This window comes from Panthera uncia (assembly GCF_023721935.1).
Source record: "Panthera uncia isolate 11264 chromosome B3 unlocalized genomic scaffold, Puncia_PCG_1.0 HiC_scaffold_1, whole genome shotgun sequence".
Taxonomy (NCBI): Eukaryota; Metazoa; Chordata; class Mammalia; order Carnivora; family Felidae; genus Panthera; species Panthera uncia.
The window spans coordinates 94,447,135-94,457,289 of NW_026057582.1; positions in this window are offsets into that span (position 1 = coordinate 94,447,135).

The window sequence follows — 10,155 nt, forward strand, 5'->3', positions numbered from 1 at the left end:
GGAAGCCATCAAAATCCTTGAGGAGAAAGCAAGCAAAAACCTCTTTGATCTTGGCTGCAGCAACTTCTTACTCGACACGTCTCTGGAGGCAAGAGAAACAAAAGCAAAAATGAACTACTGGGTCCTCATCAAAATAAAAATCTTCTGTACAGAGAAGGAAACAATCAGCGAAACTAAAAGGCAACAGACAGAATGGGAGAAGATACATGCAAACGACATATGAGATAAAGGGTTAGTACCCAAAATCTATAAAGAACTTATCAAACTCAACACCCAAAAAACAAATATTCCAGTGAAAAAATGGGCAAAAGACATGAATAGACACTTCTCCAAAGAAGACATCCAGATGGCCAACTGACACATGAAAAAATGCTCAACATCCCTCATCATCAGGGAAATGCAAATCAAAAGCACCATGAGATACCACCTTACACCTGTCAGAATGGCTAACATTAACAACTCAGGCAACAACAGATGTTGGCGAGGATGCAGAGAAAGAGGCTCTCTTTTGCATTGTTGGTGGGAATGCAAGCTGGTGCAGCCACTCTGGAGAACAGTATGGATGTTCCTCAAAAAATAGAACTACCCTACGACCCAGCAATTGCACTACTAGGCATTTATCCATGGGATACAGGTGTGCTGTCTTGAAGGGACACATGCACCCCCATGTTTATAGCAGCACTATCAACAATAGCCAAAGTATGAAAAGAGCCCAAATGTCCATTGATGGATGAATGGATAAAGAAGATGTGGTATATATATACAATGGAGTATTACTCGGCAATCAAAAAGAATGAAATCTTGCCATTTGCAACTATGTGGATGGAACTGGAGGGTATTAGACTAAGTGAAATTAGTCAGAGAAAGACAAATATCATATGACTTCACTCATATGAGGAATTTAAGAGACAAAACAGATGAACATAAGGGAAGAGAAACAAAAATAATATAAAAACAAGGAGGGGGACAAAACATAAGAGACTCTTAAATATGGAGAACAGAAAGAGGGTTACTGGAAAGGTTCTGGGAGGGTGGATGGGCTAAATGGGTAAGGGGCATTAAGGAATCTGTTCCTGAAATCATTGTTGCACTATATGCTAACTAATTTGGATATAAATTAAAAAAAAGAAAGCTAAACTCCTCCAAAAATGTTATTATTGAGTGACTGCTACTTAGGAAACTCTAGAAAGTAATGTGTCTTAGGTGTGGAATGTCTTAGCAGGTAAAGTAAATGGTAAAATAACTCAGGGGTCAAGGAATGAATGAAACACACAATGCAGAGTAATCTCTGAATTCCACTCATGAGCTAGAATGTATATAAAACAAACCAGCCAAGGAATCACATACCTATCGCTATACAGATGAAATTTCCATCATAGCTTACAGCTCCCCCAGCCTTCTGTGTCAAAGATTTTCACAAAATAGTACTTCCAACTTCACCTCCTTGCTCAGTAAGCCGTAGTGCAACAAAGCTCACACGGCCAAATTAATGCAAAAGTGTTCCATTTACAGTTACTGTCAAAGACATGAGAGTTCGGCTGGTAAAAGAAATACGGGAAGGACAACTCATTTCTTTCTTGGTGGTTCCTTCACTTTTATTCATATTCAATCAGTAACAACTTCATGGAATTCCAATCCTCTTGTCTAAAACCTTAGTTTTAGGCTGTAAGATGTAGATTTTTCCCCCATTAGTTTATTCTATATTTAACTCTCTGAATATTTACAATCAAACTGTTGTTTTTAAACCTACAAGTATCTAACATGAACAAAATAATACCAGTTTATTAGACCACTCTTAAATAAATTCAACATATATTTATTGAGAACCACATATATTCAAAGTGATGGGCTGGGCTGCAGAGAACACAAAGAATAGGAAAACATAGTCCCTGATTTCAAAGTATTTACAACTGAGTCATTTTAGGATTAATTTTAACTAAGTATTCCTGCTATTAGAAGAGTGTGTGTGTGTGTGTGTGTGTGTGTGTGTGTGTGTGAATTCTGAAAACCTAATTCCAATCTTGAGGCTTTTTTTTGTTTGTTTGTTTGTTTTTGCTAAGTATAATCTATAAAACTGTTTGGCTAATATGTTTATTTAAATTAACTCAGTTCATTTTAGTATCAAATCAACTTATTTAAGAATAAATTAAGTGATTTAAGAGTCTCCTTTAAAGTTATTTTATCATTAATATCCATAAAACCAAGAAGTTTGATGAGCTGGTTAGATTTTTTTTTTCAAAATGCACATTAAAATAAATACTTGTCTATGACCATAAATGTTTGCTGTGTACCACCTAAAATCCCCGTGGGAAATATGACTCCTATCCATTACCATACTGAAGTCTTTTCTTCTACTCCTTGAAAACCTCACCCCAACTCAGGAAATTGTTTGCACCCCAATATTTTGGACTGATGATCTTTACTTCCAACTAACCAAGAAAATCAAGGCACTTAAACATGAGCTTCCTCTCATCACATCAACATTCTGCATCTTTTCCTTAGTTTTAGCCTAATTTTGTAAGATTCCCATACAAATCTCCTCTAATAACATTTTTATCCCTATCCCAAATTTCATTTAATGTCACCTCAGTTACTCCTTTTATTAACCCTATTTTTTGTATCCTCAAGTGGTTTCCTTTTTTCTTGGCCCCTTTGCTTTTACTTAATATTCATTTAATTAATAAATATTTATTGAGTATCTGCTATGTGTCAGAAACTGTGCAAGATTCTAAGGATACAGACAAGAAAAACAATGTCACATACCTCAAGATGCTCAGTGGTGTCTAAGGACACAGGCATGTCTGGGATCACCAAGAGTGTAATGAGTGCTATTTACGGTAAATGCAAGTGTGTTTGTGGGGGAAATACAAGTGGAGCTTGAACTCAAACATTGGAAGGATTTCCCCAAGGAGATAACACCTAAGCTCAAACCCTAAATCTTAGACACTTGATGGTTTTATGATCCAGGCAAGTATGTGGTAACTTCAAACTTTCTTCATCCATGAAATGGGAATAATGTCTACCTTACCAAGTTGTAATAAGACTAAGGAGACAGCATGTGCCCAGTATTGAGGTCCTGTAATTAACTTGGATTTGAATGCTAAATCTACTACTATATATCCTCAGGCAGATTAATTTACAATTTCATATTGGATTCCTCATCAGTAAAAGTAAATAAATAATAATATCAATCCAATAGAATTCATACAAGAGTTAAATGTGATAATCCATGGGAATCATCAGATAGATAGTAAGCATTCAATAAATGTTAGCTGCTATTATTAGAAGGCTTTTTTTTTCAATCTCAAAATCTGTGTATAAATCCTGCTAAATAAATAGTAGAATGATAAGTGGAATCCTTGTCATTTGTCATCCTTCATTCTGTTATTCATAATTTACAGTGGATTCCATCTAGTAGGTAAACCAAGCAGGAACAATGAAGGTAAAACTCCAAAGTGCCAAAATGTCAAAGTAGAACAAAATCTACCATCTTTCCATCCACTAAGGGTTGAATTGAGCCCACCCCAAAATTCACATATTGAAGTCCTAATTCAGTACCTCAGAATGTGACCTTGTTTGGAGACAGGGTCAGAATTAATTAAGTGAAGAGATGAGGTCATACTGGATTGGGGTGTGGCCCAAACCCAATGAGATCGGCATCCCTTGTAAAACAAGAAAATTTGGTGACAGATGCACACAGGGAGAGAGACGTGAAGATGATTTCAGAAATGGGGGTCATACTTCTACAAGGTAAGGAACAGCAAAGACTGCCAGCAAACCACCAGCAGCTAGTCTGAAACAGATTCTTCCTCACAGGCCTCAGAAGGAAAGAACCCTGACATCACCTTATTTCAGACACCTAGCCTCTCAAACCATGACATAATACATTTCTGTCACTTAAATCATGCAATTTGCCTTACTGTGTTATGACAGCCATAGCAACTAATATACCACCTGACTGATAGATTTTTTTTCTTTCTGTTTCTTTCTGTTTCTTTCTAGTCAGAATGTAGCCCTTAAAAACATATAACTATTCTTGAGATAATACTTAAATTTTAGTCTGAATCACATAATCAGTCATTTACCAAATTTTCTTTTCTACTTCTTTTGTATAAATCTCCTTTCCATCCATTTTATAGTTTCCCTAATATATTCATTTTATTCATTCCACAAGTATTTATTGAAAGCCCCAATAAATAAAAGAAAAGAAAAACAAAGATTCTTGACCTCTAAGAATTTACAACCTATGAGTCAAGTCATAAGCATGTAAATATCTGATACAAAGTCTGCCACGTCAAGTATTCCCTAGGTACAAGACCAAAGCATACCTCAATCCCATAGTGGTCAATGGCATAGGATTCTCTCTTAGAAAAGTTATGTGCTTTCCGTCGGGCCCATGCCTCCTTCCTTGGTGGTGATATTTACTTCACTTTCCCCAACTTCAGCACAAGCTGACATTGGAAGTCAGCTCACTGCCATCATGACAGTCCCTGCCTCCCAGAAAAACAGATGGAAGGCACTCCCACAGGCAGAAATACAGAGCTATGTAGACAAGTCCTGTTTGGAGAAGCCTCCTGAAATGCCCACGATTCTAGTGTTCTCCGATTTTGCCCACAAAACAGGAATTCCTCAGCCAGGGAACATTACAAACTCATCCTTTTGCACTCCAGGATCCCAGCAGAAGCTTGGCCAAAAGAGAACTATATCAAGAAGTATGTAATAAAAAGTAAATAATTTTATGAAAAGTAAAAAGATGATAGATAGATAGATAGATAGATAGATAGACAGATAAACAAAGGCTTATGAATGCAGAATTCCATGGTGGTTTGGAGAGAGTGGTTGAGGAGGGACATGACTTGAAGGTCATATGCAAAGGCACTTTAGCTTTACAAGAATATTGTTTTTCTTTGTTTTTTTTTTAAAGTTATTTCCTGGATTACCAGCCCATTCTACCATTAATTCAAGATACAGGAGGTGAGCCATTTGCAGCCATTCTTTTCACTATTGTAGATTTTTTGTCACATTCACCATTTATGTTAATAGGAAAAGGAGGCCTGGTGAATCTAAATCCCTAGGCTAGAATTACATCACTGGATCTGTCTGACTACAAGGCCCATCCCACTTCTCACAAGGCTTGAGAGTGAGCTTAACCACAAAGGCACCATTACCAACTGATGCTTTACAGTTTACGGCTTTGTGTACAAACCAGTCCTCCTATTTTTTTAAAAAACAAAACAAAAACAACTTAGGTTCAACCACAGGAGTGGTTCAGGGGCCAAATCTCTCTTCAATTTAAAGGTAAATATGTGAGTAGATTTTCTGTTCTTCATCTACAAAACTATTCATTACATGCGTGAGTACATGCACGGGCAAGTGTGTTTTCTAAGAATGAGGACTTAATACAAGAACAAACAAAAAATAAGCTCATCATAACACCAGTGTCATGGAAAAGGACTCTTTGTACAAAGTGAGATGTCCATACTGCCATGATTTCAATGCAGTGTATGTGACAAGAAGTAGCTGAGGGAGACAGGCAAGGGCTAGACCTTACCTCTGTGCAACTGTGGCACTTTCCAACATATCCTGGCCTCTGCTTACTCTCATCATCTCTGCTCTGCTGGCTTTTTACTGACGAAACAAGTCACTGTCCAGTAGCATCAAGAAATTCTGTCCCTAGGCCATAAATAAATGCCCAACTCCTATAGTTCATGGGTGTATGAGAGCCCAAGAGGCCTAGAATCGATCCAACCCATTTTAACTAGCAAGAAACTACCCAGTAATACCTTGTTTGTATTTCTTGGAGGAGGGACACCAGAAACACTTATTTCATTCTACACAATAATTCACCACAATCAGAGAGAGCACAGCAAGGGCAACACCATCTCCCAGCTGCTGATTACATCAAAGGCTTGCAGCACAAATTCAATTTTATGATGTTAATCTCGGCCTGCCACTCAGAAATTTTCTCTGAGGGATATGATTTTTCTCTGGATTTCATTTTAAGAATGATTTTTTTTTCGTCCACAATCAATAAAGATATGTTTTCATCAAAAGACTCTATCTTGGTAGAATTCAATTGGCTATTTCAATCCCTTTTGGTGACACAATATTAATTAAAATAGTTTATGTTGCACTTCAGCTGGAAAAAGAGGCAGTGAAAATAGAAGCTACTCAGAACACATGTTCTATACACATCAACACAGAGGGCAGAAAATAATTTTCTCTTTCTCCAGGCAGCAGACATTAGCTATTCAACAGAGTTGCTCTGACTTGGTTTATTTCTGTGATATCACTGCAAAAACAACAAACAAACAAGAAAATTGAAGCTCTTTCTGTTTGTATTTTTTTGTTCAAAAGAAATCAAAATACACATCAAAAAGTTGCTTCAAATACTCAGGTTTCATTACCTCAAGAAGTGGAGAAATAAGTGTCTTTGTGCCTATGTGGAATGACGGGCTTTTAAGAATCACAGTCACTGTTTCTCCTAATTAAAAATAAATACATAAATAAAAATATAAATACATAAATACAATACTATTAAAATTTACTTTTATTTTCAATTTCTAAATAATGATTACAATCGAATACATTATATTTCTCAAAAGCAAACACACAGAATTAGCATAGAGGTTTTCACATTTAAAAGAGAGGAGAGGGGTGCCTGGATAGCTCAGTCAGTTAAGCTTCCAACTCGGCTCAGGTCATGATCTCCTGGTTTGTGGGTTCGAGCCCCGTGTAGGGCTCTGTGCTGACAGTTCAGAGCCTGGAGCCTGCTTTGGATTCTGTGTTTCCCTCTTTCTCTGCTCCTCCCCCACTCGTGCTCTTTCTCTCAAAAAATAAATAAACATTAAAAAAATTAAAAAAAAAATGACAACCAAAAGGTAAGTTGACTTGGTTAAAAGTGGGGGGAGTGGACTAGAGTTTGGAATTGTTTACACACTTGAATAATAATGGCAAGGCCTAGACAAACTATACTGTTCTCCAAAGAGTGCATGTAAATGTGTACATGAATGTGGAAAAACACTGGTTAAAAAAAGAAAAATCATCCATCAATACCATCACTACCACAGGGCTTATTAAGATGCAGATTCCTGGGCCTCAGGCAGATATGATATATCTGAACCTCTAAGACATAGGGTCCAGAAATTTTAACTAGCTCTCCAAATGTTCTTATTACACTTGAGGCTAAAGAATTTGAATCAAATTCAGCACCCCTCATGCACAGCACAGCTAATGAAATAGTGAAATTAATTGATGAAATTAAATTAACATTCACTAAATGAATGACTAAAAACAACAATTCCCTCAAAAAGTTCTTATTCAGGGACTAGTCTACATGGCCTTGTGAGATTGCCAATCCCTGGCCTGATGTGAGCCTTCCATAGCAAACAGGGCTGGCCTGACCCCAAAAACTATTTTCGCTATAATGACTGAAACTGAAAGTAGTTAAATTCTTTTGTTGTCTATTACTGTCTAAATGGCTTGTGGAAAATTTTCCTGCTTTGTATGGCTTTGCAACAAAACAGTCTGATGTGTTCTTTTTGAAATCCTTGTGGGGAAAGGGTCTAAAGGGGGTTCACTCTAGATATTCAATTGTTCAGTAAATTTGCCCAATGTTTGCAAGTGGGATGACTCACGCATGATCAAATTTGATTCTGAGGTGAAGTCTACCAAATTTAAAAGGATTTTAATGTTAACAATACCAAGAAAAAGTCAAAAGGGGTTAAAATCCTATAACAAATTCCTCCCGAAATGTTCAGTTTGCATTTTGGTGCTCCAAAGTAAACAACCAATTTTCGATATTCCCTCCCCATATAAATTTTTGCTAAGACGCATTTCAATACCCCAGACTGAAACAGTAAGTCTCCAGGATGGACTAAAGTAGTCTGAGATCCTGTCCTGCAAATATAGGAATGCTAACCTTTGCCAGCATAGAACTCTCAGTGTGGGTGAAACTCCTTTTACAGGAGCTGACCCTAAAACTAGGCTAGAAACACAGCCTTAAGTGCGACGAAGGCAAGTCTGTAGAGGTTGGAGAATTAGGGTATTTATAAAGAAAGAACTCCAAGCAGGCTCCACGCTGTCAGCACAGAGCCCAGTACAGGGCTTGATCTCACAAACCAGGAGATCATGACCTGAGCAGACAGAGTCACCCAGGTACCCCAGTTTACTTTTTATAATATGCCTGAAAGTCATAAATCCCATCTACACTCAAGGCTAGATTAGTGTTGTATTTTCTGCACTCAAGAGAAGGAGATGATAGAACCATATCAATTGATTGTAAACTGCACATCAGACAGCCTCTTGTTTTATATGCAACTAAGTCTTCCAACAAAATTGTAAGGTAGACACCCTGCTAGAGAGACTCGAAGAGTAAATAAGTACCTGATAGTGTAAAATAATATATGATCCTCATTTTACGTTTGAGGAAACTAAAGCTCAGAGAGGCAAAATAATTTACCCATGTCCTATAGCCAGTAAAGGATGGGGCAACAAGGGAACAGTGTGCCATGATTTATGTCTGTCATGCTCTCTCACCCTGTCACACTTCCAAACAAATTTCTCCCTTGGCCCAGAAAGCTCTTTCTCAGCATTTCTACCTGGCAAACTCCTACAAAACTGGAATCTTCCAAATTGGAACTAAATTTTAACTCCTTTGAGTATCCTCTGGCTGATATTTAGCACTCCTCTTCCCCCAGCATTCCCTACGCTACATTTATCAGACCACTTACTACTCTGCTCTAATTATTGCTGTGTCTGTTTCCTAAAGTATATTATGAATGCTTGGAAGGCAGAAACCTGTCTCTTTCCCACACATTCTGCTGGCAGGGAATTTTACGTATACCAAGAAGTCCAAAACATGTTGAAGGAAAAGTCAAAGAATTAATGTACTAGTTATGAATGAATGTTATAAAGCTTCAAGAGTTGTCTCTCTTTTCTCCTCCCCCCCCACCCCGCTCCCAGACAAGTCAGTGTGTTAAGTGACCACCTTGAGTGTAACTCTGATGTCTGCACAAAGAGCAAAAAGCAGATGTACAAAAATGTCCTTGGCAATAGCTGTTCATTCTAATTTCTACTAAAGCAGCCTAAAATCACATCAGTTTTCTGGGCCCTCACAACTCACCACTGACTCAGAGGACACATAGTCAATTAACCATGAAGTTGACTGATTCAATTAATTACATTTCTCTCACCCCATACTTGCTTACTTGTTAAACACTCATGTATAGGATCTTAGGTTTTTCTAGGTTAAATTTCATCTTGTTAAAAGAAAAAGGGGAAATCAGTGCTGAAAAAAAAAGTTCCTATCATTTATTGACTTTTAAGTTTAGACACTTTGCTACTTATATGATATACATCATTTCATTTGATCTTCATAATGATCCCAGGCCTTATTATTATCTCTACTCTAAACACAAAGAAGATGAACCTTGAAGAACATACGTAGCTTGCTCAGGATCAGAGCTAGAAAATAGAAACAGTCCCCAAAACTCATGCCGTCAAACACCACACCACACTGTTTAAGTGGGGCTGGGGGGTGGGGTCCAGCATGCTAAGACTTTTCTTGGAAATGTAAGCAAATTCTAGAAGAGATAGTCCTCTAGAGCAGGAATATCTTGCTCTAGAAATGAGGATTTGCCTTTTATAGAAGAGTTTGGACATCTAAATGTCCTTTAAGACCAAAGACAATCTTATTTTGAAGATAAAAATGACACACATAAGTTAAAGGACTTGCTGACGACCCCAGAGTTAATTTGGCCCAGAGGGCTCTGGAGATGATCTGGTACTAGAAGTTACTGCACAAATTGTTTTAATCCTGATCCCCATCTCATCTCCTTGCCTCTAATTCAGTCTAGAGCAGGAATGAATCTAAAACTGTTAACAACTAGGAGAAAAAAAGTATGTATTAAGAACAGGGTTCCAGAGATGTCCTTTAAAATGTACTGACAGAGTTATTAAGAGATGCCACATATTGTGAGTAACATTATTAAATAATAGAACAAATAAGTGAATTATCAAGCCACAAAGATAGCTGAATCCAGCAATCTTGAAAACCTTCAAATATTTAGAATACCATTATTTTCAAGGTTCCATGAAGTTATTCCCGTTGGCATCTATAAACTGGAAACACAGATTTCTATTGATTTTTATTGA